The 10,531-nt window shown below is 33.8% G+C and overlaps 1 pseudogene; it reads right to left on the reverse strand.

Annotated features, from left to right (window-relative positions):
• Positions 1–526: 526 nt before the first annotated feature.
• On the reverse strand, positions 527–5,370 carry LOC138325440 (uncharacterized; annotated as a pseudogene).
• Positions 5,371–10,531: the final 5,161 nt, after the last annotated feature.

Raw genomic sequence — 10,531 nt, forward strand, 5'->3', positions numbered from 1 at the left:
TGTCTTGTTATCTGATCCCAAGCCCGTTTATAAAAGAAAAATGATAATATCAATATTTTGAGTTTGTGTATATAATGGGAATCCGGTTGTTCGCGAGTTCGGATCTCAAATGAGGCAGTTGCTGCTGACTGCTGACTGCTGGACGGTGGTTTTTTTCCTGGTACTCCAGCTTTCCTCCACCAACAAACCTTGCACGTCCTTACATGATCCTGGCTGTTAATAGTTCATTTAATAACTAAACACGGTTCAGATATTGGTATAGCCAAGCACCTGCTTAATCGTAATGATATACGATTAAAAATATTTGATATCCATTAATCGTTCACATTATCGTTGACCATTTTATCTAAATTTTCGATGAAGGATAAAGAACCAATATTTATGTATGTTTTGTTTCGTTGAAACGTCCCGTTACCAACAATGCATTATTAACACGTATCGATGGCTTTTGTACACACATTTAGTAGAAAAAATGTATTCAAGTAAGAAATAAAATTATTGTTTTATTGTCATTTACCTCTCTTGAAATAAAAATATACGCCCATGCATACAGGATTACACCATTGTTTATTATAGCATACACATTATGTCGGGACTATACAAGATATAACATACATTACATAAATTGCATAGTTAATTGTCTCCTTGGCAATAAATAAACCACGTCTTACATCTTCACTAATAATTATCAATTTTAATGGTATACCCTATTTTATTTAAATTGAGTGACCATCCTTATTATATTTCACTTTTCTTCCAATATGATCGATACGTGTTGCCGTGCTCGCTGTGACTGATTAACATGTTATTCCACACATTAATTAATTGATATAGTTAGACAGGTTTTCCGGAGAAATTAGACATCCGATAACATAAGGTCTCATCGCAATGAAGATTATTATTTTTTGATCTCATTTCCAGGAACCCTTTTTTTAATTTTCCATCAGAGTCGATATTAGATAATTCTGATAAAAAAATAAGTCATGCATCAAATAGATTGATGAATAAAAAGAATAAAATTCAAATCAAATTACATGAGAAATCGATTAGTTATCCTAATTATGTTAACGTATACGGTATGTAAGGTTTGTTTAGTTGTGATGGAAGGGATGTTACTTCTACAATGCTAAATTATTTCCTAAAACAGATACAAAGCCTATAAACGATTTACATTACTTATCAATTTAGAACTATCTATTTGTGAGTCCATTACATCAGTATACTTTGTTTACATCAATCATCTTTTTTTTTGCAACAGAGACAAACATTTGTTCAACACAGAGGAAAATAGTTGCATTGAAAAGTGTATACCTACATATATGCTGTGTGATAGAATTCATCTTCAATGTTATGTGAGATTTTTTAATTTGTATGAATTTAAAAATAAAGGTAATATTGGATTTCAATGATTTGTATTTCAATTTAAGAACAATATTTACAATATTTTAGTTCATGTTATATGTGATGCAATACATCTGTTTATAATATTTTTTGTATACCGATCACAAAGGCTTTTTTGCGAATGGATCATTACGCAACTGTGTTTAAAATCAATTTGACTTTGCAAGTAAGTACATGTACAATATCAATCAATACCTGCTTAAAAACATTTACACAATGAAATCACTGAATTTGGAAAAACATGAATCAAGACACTAAGTGGTTTCTTTAAATATCGTATATATCTCAAGAGCTGAAGAAAACCTGAAAAACACCGAGACAGGTAGGAGAATGCTATGGTAGAGACCCCACAGAACACTCCCAAGTACGTCTTTTTCAATCTGTCTAATGCCGTAATAGGATGTTAGTATAAAGCTATCTTCCATCCACTGAAAAATATTTGCTACCATCAGGAATAACAGTACGCAATCTAGTAGATGGATGCTGGAGTATGGATTAGCTTTTATACATCTTTTAGCCTGCAGCAGAAGTACGACTTGGAAATAGTCTTGTATCAACGCTATAGCGTATGCAATAAGTGTAAGTCGGGATGTCGCATCTTGTACATCATGATGAATAGGTGACAACAATCCAGTTAATATATTACAGACGTGCAGCATAATTATACCAAAAGCAGATGACAGATACACATACTCGCTTATCTTTAAAGACTTTGTCTTTTTATCTGGCTTGTAATAGTGAGCGAGACAATAAAATCCGGCCAAGTTCACACCAAGAAAAACTGAGTTGAAGATAATGTCAAAAGTTTTCATAACTGTCCGCATTGCTTGTCCTTGGTGTCTCACCCAAACAATAGTCCCGACAATTTTGGCTATTCCAATCCCGATACTGGAAATCAAAGCCAACAACTGGTAGACAGTTCGTCCTGTCCTAGATTGATTATCCAGTCTATGGTCCGCAAGGAGAGGCGTTTCTTCATCTGTACTGGAGCTGTTTAGCTCTACGACGTCTTGATAGGCAGGTAGGCAATCTGCCTTAAATTTTGACCACATTTCAAATAGAATGGTTATAGATAACAAGAAGAACTCGAGAAAACATGTACCTAGAATCGTTTTTGATTCATTGATCAAGCTGCCAATAGAACCATTTTGTAGACAGGCTGATTTATTACTATGGTTTCCAAAATGTTTTTCAAGAATACTTTCAGGAAAAGGTTCATTGTCTATGATAATAGTGTGAAGCCAAATAGAAATATTTGCACTGGTAAGAATAGCAATAACATACCGGATACAAATACATCTCTTCATTTCGAACTGAGAGAAGTAACTGATGAACACCATTTCAGTAAGCAGTGATATGATTGTTATGACATTAAAGATACCCCTGCAATCCCAGAAAAATCGTCCGTCTTCATCAATGCTTGTACCGAAAACCTTACACTGAATTTGTTGTCCGACGAGGAAAGCAGAAAACAGCCCAGCTCCTATACCGAAAATCCACAGAAAAATAAGCTGAAGTTTGATGACACTTTCTTCTTGTCTTTGCAGAACAATATAGCTAAGGCCGCGTTTGCTTAGTAAAACACACAGAACAATACATGCCAACACCCCGATTACCTGGATAGTCGATAGCAGTACGAAAACGACTGCCAGACGTTTTATCTTTCTCCACATCTATTTCCTTGCTAAATGTCAAGATGCCAACCACACCAAGGAAGACGAGTAAGAAAACAATGAACGAAATGGTACCATCAGTACTCCAATGACCATTCTTTTGTTTTCGGTAGTTCCCCGCCATTACTGGAATGATAACTAAAGCCGTAATCAGGTCACTACAGATACTCCTTAGGCCCATTTCTCTGGAATGCAAAAGAATGTTCTTTAATCATTGAAATGATAACGAGGACAATGCTGATGTACTTTAATCTTTTCAAAACAGTTTCGTCTGTAAACAATAAAGGGTAAGTCTACCTGCTGTTTTGGCTGACAATCCATACCTATATAATAGCCTGCTATAGATTTCCTATTGCCATAAAATGACATAGTTTAACATATTTGATATGGATTTGAATTTTGTTCAGAGAATGCTTACTCTGAAGGGACCCCTGGTCCTCGAATAGTTTATTGAAATTATAGCCGTTTCGAGTCAAATGACGAATGGGGACGCTAATCAAGTTTTTTTTATACGATGAACTTTGATGTGTAAGATTCATAGTCATAGGTCATTTAAGACTTGACGCGCTGTCAGACTACGCCGGTTTAGTAGGACCAAAGGGTCAAGGTCATATATCAAAACATTTTCAAATGAAAATGACTAGGCAGATTTCACGAGAAAATCAATCTTCTGGGTCACATTTTAGTGTACTAAAACTATGTATCTGTATTTATGCCAAGATGTCAGGAAATATCACTATTAAGTAGACATTTACATGCGCAACAGTCCGTTTGTGAAGCTCCATTAAATTCCAATAACATTAACAGTTAGCTAGGCGTTATGTTTACAGTGTTTATGATAAGAATGCAGTATAGCTGGTTCTACTTCCTTGTCGGTCAGTATATTGACCCAGTGTATTAGATCTAGGCACGATATGTCTAGCGAAGTCAGGTAGTAAACTATCGATAAAGTTAATTGATGTTTATATTTATATTAGAATTATTCAATTTGGCATGTAAGAAGCATTTTTAATGGCTTATAACTTTACTTCAACGGTCCATAAAGGAAAAACATGGCATCGACGTAGATAGATTAATAAAGGAACAATTGGCTACGGTGCATTATCTGTTCCGCGCGACGTGAAATGTACCTTAAAAATATTTTGCAAATTCCCCGGCACTAAATAGGTACCAGTTTAAGATTTAAGAACAAATTGCAATCTACAGTTATACTTACAACGAATTCAATGGATATAATGTTGTAATATTCATTCCATATCAAGGTTCCCTCACGATGTTTTTGTTATGGTATAACGAACTATGTTTAAAACAAAGAAATTCGGTCGTCCCCATCACCATGTTTGGCTATAATTGCATTATACATAAGGTGCATCTTGAACTGTCACAATTCCATGCCGCTTGTTTTGAGATTAGTTAAGATGAGAAAACAGGAATCGATCATTTAAATGTCTAAAAGATCCATTACACTGACGATTAATATTTTATTAAACGTTTCTTGTTTTAGCAAAGATTATAGATTAGAGAACATTTCTGAATCCTAGTCTATCCTAGTCCCATTATCCGTATTTGTTTTATTTTGATATGATTTAGAATAATTTTGAAAACAAATCCTGTTGTAAATTATGCAGATACAGGACTAAATCGATGTCAAGATGAGCGATATTGATTCGGAAACTTTCGATAAAAATTAATAAATATTGAACATCGCTAGGTGTGTTCCATTTAGTCAAATAAGTCGAAGTTAGCCGACATTGTAACACCTGTATCTACGCAACGTCTGTCACACCTGTATCTACGCAACGTCTGTCAGAACTCCGAGAATCCGTTCGGCAATAATCGTACCTTGGAGGATGGCGACCACTTTAAAATGAAGGCATCTTAACAAGTATTGACTGTTAACAACTGATGCTCCAAAGTTATTAAGAAACCATTATAAATATTCTTTGATATAACTTAATTTCAAGTACATCTACAATTACTAGCAATATCGGGGTCGAATCTAACTTGACTTTTTTGTTGATAGTTATGTATAGTGTGACTTTAATATGTAAATGTACATAATGGAAGATTTGATAATGTTAAAAAACTTACCTTATATTTTGATTCTTCTTTGAATTCGTTTGGGATAATATATATGCTAAGGATTCAGCTCCAAGTTCAATGTCTGTGACTTTCTGTTGCTTTAGAATAAATGAATGTATTAGCATGTAGGTTCAAACTGACCAGGAAGTTATTAGCAAAGAGGAAGTGATAAACAGATCCGGACTGATAAGGTTCCTATGGTCTCGACAAAATATTAGATTACTGAAGCATGGTTAGCATATGACCTTGTCATTGGACAAGGATATTATTTGTGATGTCAAGATGAGAATATTCGCGTGATCATTTGAAACCCATGAAACAAAATATTTTTTTGTTTAATTTCCGAACAAATTTCTTTAAAAATAACAAACGTTTTACTAGAAATGTTTCGCTCTCAGTTATTCATTTAAACGTGCTTAGGTGGTGTAAGAATTACAAAAAAACATAAACAAATAAATAGATACATGTAAAATCAAACTCGAATTCGTATTTTTACATTTAGTAACCAAGGGCCCTAACTTAGCCTAGGTAGCTTTGTTAGGATTCTAGGTTACTAAGTTGGGACCCTTAGTTACTAGGTTAGAGGTAGGTAAGTAAGGGTCCGAGGCTAGTAAATATTAAAATAAATGTTTGTCTAACCTTAATGAGCCACCGTATTACTGTCATATTTAAGTACAAGTGAGAATAAATTCGCAACCACCTTATGAAAATTGAAAGCATATATCACTACTCATTCCATACTTTTGCGTTAAACTATGTTAGAAAGAAATGCAGATGCCCAATCATTCTCTAAACGTTAGAGTAACGAAATACATTATTATTATGTGATTGATTGGGAACATGTCTGGTTACTCTGAAGGTAATTGTTATTACAAATATAACTACTTTTAATGTCCTACCTGAATCGGTCTAGTTCTTACGTTTTCGATTAAGTACTCGGATATTGTAGCAATGTCATGTTTCATGTTGCTAATGACAATGCTGACGTACTATTTACTGGTACAGGACATACATTTGGATTCTTTTTTTTCTGCTTAAAAGTAATGAATAATATATAAAACTTAATTTGCATACATTTTTAAATATTTGAAAACTAAACCGTACTTAAAGCGAACATTATTTATAGTTCCGGCTATCGAAGATAAAATCAACACATTTGCATATTGATTATTGATACTTTTGCGTCCCGGCATGTAAAAGTAATAAAGACGTTTTAGAGTAACATAGTGTTGAATACTGACTAGCAAAATAAGTTAGATACTAGTCCGAACAATAACATATCGTTCAAAATATTATTAATTTGACTGTCGGATTTTAACTTTTTTATATAAAATATCTTGCGTTAAGCAGGGTATCGAATCACAACTATCGCACTTTTACCTCGTTCGATTAAGAACAGTACATATTAAAATGATGTGCATGAATGTATCTAAAAATAGCAGGTGTCGATTTGGCGACCAATCTGGCAATGTAATCATCGTTCTTTGTACATTTTCCCTACCTTGGGTGTATTTGATACGTTAAGGTATCATTTTTGTAGCTTAGTCACGAACACGAGTTTTGCTAGCGATCATGTTCATTTGTGCGATATTTTTTGTCTCAGGAAAATGAGCTAGACCTTTATAATTTTCGTTTTTGTCACGAAATTCTCTTTTTCACTTCCTGATACAGTGTTTCAAATTCAACACGAGAAAACTGAACCAGCTTAATTCATCAGATGTAGACATTAATTCTGAATAAAGTCATGTGTCTGTATTATACACCGGGTTACATGATATTTGGCATTACGTCAAAGAGCTCTTGGCTTTGTATAGTCTAGGTTAAAGATTAAAAAATAACACGTTTGCTGAGAACAGATACTCATCTATCAACGACTTTATATTTATATATAGATCGTCGAGTAAATTATGTAAAATAATAACATTTGTAGAAGCTAGAATCTGGACATATTACTGTCATAAAATATATTATTTTGATAAAAATAATGTTGCAGTATTTTATCATGAACATGTGAACTCACGATCCTACAATTTAGGTCAATCAATAAGTGTAGAATACTTTCCTTGTATATAGTGCAAATCCTGTAAGAGCATTTGGGGTATATTATAGATTTAATCAGGTCCTAAAATTGGATTTTGTTTGTTTAATTTGACATTCTATTAATACCTGGGGGTCATTTAAAGGCCTACTACCGTTCCTAAACGGCTTTAGTTATTAAGATGGAATGTTAAAAACCGGAAATGATAATTTTGTAGAGTCATGATAATTTTGTAGAGACAAGCCACAAAAGTTATTTGCCTACCGTTAATACTACACTTGTCGTCACCTTTTAAACAATTTAATGAAAACAAATTAAATGTTCATTTTCATATTACGGGCCGTCTTATATTTCCAGTCGTCGTCCTAATTACCTCGCTTTAGTTGATTATCATTCCGCTAGACGGCAAAACTTCAAATATTAAATTACGCAGAGAATACATGTTTTTATTACATCTTTCCGAGTGAAATATTAGGTTTTATTGTGAAACTTACCCTCACCAGAGTGAAACTATCATTCAGGATGTTTTCACTTAATATCGACCAATCAGAACACAACATTTACAGTGAAATTGTCATTTTATTGAGAATACCAACTTTTGAAATTGGTGATGTATTAGATTACCTTATGTTATTTTTTTTCGAAATGTATACCCTGTTTGAGGATCTAAATAAGTAAGCGGGGTAAAACGCTGCTGATTGAAATATATGTACTGGTATCAGTTTAGACCTTGAAAAGAGATGTAAAATGTAAAAAAAAAGAATACTCTTTGTTTTCTGATAATAAACAGTTATATCTCGTGAAGTGGAAACTTTGATTCATAATTCGTAGTACAATTAAATACAATATTTTTTATGTAAGTGTCACACATCTGAAAATCACAGTACATTAAAAATCATCATATACAACTTAAATTGTTTTTTTATGTCCAGCCATATTCGGCCTATGACACATTAAATTAAGGAATAAAATTTATATGCAATCCTTTACCTATTATCACAAGAGAAAATTTCTGTACATTTCAACAAACTTATATATACACTGCAAATGACGCATTACGCTTCATTTATTTTCTACTTAGAGTATACTCCTCGGAGTATACATAGAGGTTACACTACGAGTGGCTGTTGGATATGGAATTTATTCCACACGAGTGAGTTATTTTTTTTGTCTACCATAATTATATAAGCTTTTAGCCGATAGAACTACGACGACGATAAGATAACATGTGTTTGCCGAGATATTCAAATAAATTGTAGCAATATTTTCATCAGCAAAAAGGCACTAATTGGTATTCAAAAAGTCATATTTTAATAAAAAAAAATCATTCATATGAAAAATCTCCTAATTGGGAATAATTTTAGGATGAAATATTTAAGGATTAAAGTCTCTTTCTGGTGGTTCTATCGAAGGATAAAGTTGAGTAGGGTATCGATATTTGGAATGGGCCGCGAAGCTCAGGTGCTCGAAGTTGCGGAAATTCCCGCCAATTTATCAATGAACATACAAATAAAATGAGTTCCGTCTGATGAAGCATATATATGGGGTTTTCCCGGTATGAAACTATAAATCGTTTTATTTATCTGTTGTTAAAAACACAGTGGTGCAAAGCACTTTGGATTTAATCTTTTACTTCGTATGATTACACACGCTTACATAATTCATAACGTGGCAGGATATTTAACGTAGTTGTGACGCGGCGTCCGATTCAAACCGCCTGTGTCAAGGAGGTGTGACAAACAGAGAGTTTTTTTCAATTTTGTGATCACTTGAGTTCTACTTAATCAGTTCACGTTTGAAATTACTTGAATACACGGATGTTTACATAGTTCAATGTCATTATTTCCGGATTTTGGAGATTTTCAAATTTATCGGACGTCGTTTCGAGGAACATGTACAAACACAGGTAGGCCCACTACTGTAAACGTTTACCGCTCTCAAAATATTAGCATATATATATTTATATTGGTGTTTCAAACACTTCAATAAATATTAGAGATATCTATTACAAGTATTGTAAAGCTACAATTGTAGGATTCCATTTCATTCATATTTCGAAACACCCAAACGTACATTGTGTAAGTAGATAACGTACAGGACTTGTCTGTCCCCCGAGGCGAACAAAAATGCATTATCGTGCTAGGTCGTTTTGGTTAAACTTATGCAACTCAAAGACTGATGTTGTCCTAACATATCTTATCCATTTGCGTACAACCAAATATGTTAAAAATACAAATAGGATGTAGATCTACATGTTGTAGCGAACAACACAGACTCACCGACACACAACATGTAAACATTGCGACGTCATCGGAATGTGCAAAACTGTACATTGTACAACAGTGTTTATTTATCATACGCACGGAAGCATTGCTCAAAGAGGTACGGTAGTAACATAAACAATGTAGCTTTTCTACATTTGTATTTACACACACGTACATGTATATGTGTTAAAACCTATTTTTGATACATGTACATGTTCATCGAACCTACGTTCGGTACTGAAAACACCAAAAGGTTCTGATTTGGACCACCATAAATTCATCCGCACGGCTCCAAATTGCGCGTGACATACTCAATCTATCGAGAAATAAAGTTGAGTAGCCTTTGGTTGAAATCAACGGGGGTTATACTATCAATTCACTACTGACTGTAAATATTTGTTTAACGTATTATTAAATTGATTTTTTCAAAGTTACTCCAACAATATATAACTCACTGTCGGACTATATAAAAGCTTCCGCACGGCAGAGCCATGCCGTTTGAATTACTTTCCGCCAAATAATCATCAAGCCATTGTTATCAAGTTCAAGTCTGATACAGACTCGTTTAATCTACCAAATTCACCAGTAATATCCTTTTCCATCAAAACGAGTTACACCTATCATTACACTACGCATAAAGACGTCACGTGTTTTACACAACAACCACGTCACATACGGTACGCTTTCCAAGCAGCAATCACAACATAGCATGTCGTCACTCGATTATTCATGACGTTGAAAAAGGATGACGCGGCACTGAGAAATAAGTAGTTCGGTCAAAGTTCACCATGTCAGCCAATCAGAATGCGTACAGAGTGTATACCGCGTGTGGTATAAACACATTGCTAATCAACAGCTGCATCCTGTATTTGATATTATGGGAGTTTAATAAAACCGCCTATTGTGGTAGAAAGTGATTTACATATGTTTTATTTGTGGGCTCAAACAAATATATCAAAGGTGGTTAACGTTACCATATTCTTGAAATGTTGAATAAATCTTCATATCCGCGTATGAAAGAGTATTTCTCTCTCATACCTCGACGTTTCATTGCAATTTTACTACTATGATTT

This window comes from Argopecten irradians, chromosome 6 (assembly GCF_041381155.1).
Source record: "Argopecten irradians isolate NY chromosome 6, Ai_NY, whole genome shotgun sequence".
Classification (NCBI taxonomy): domain Eukaryota; kingdom Metazoa; phylum Mollusca; class Bivalvia; order Pectinida; family Pectinidae; genus Argopecten; species Argopecten irradians.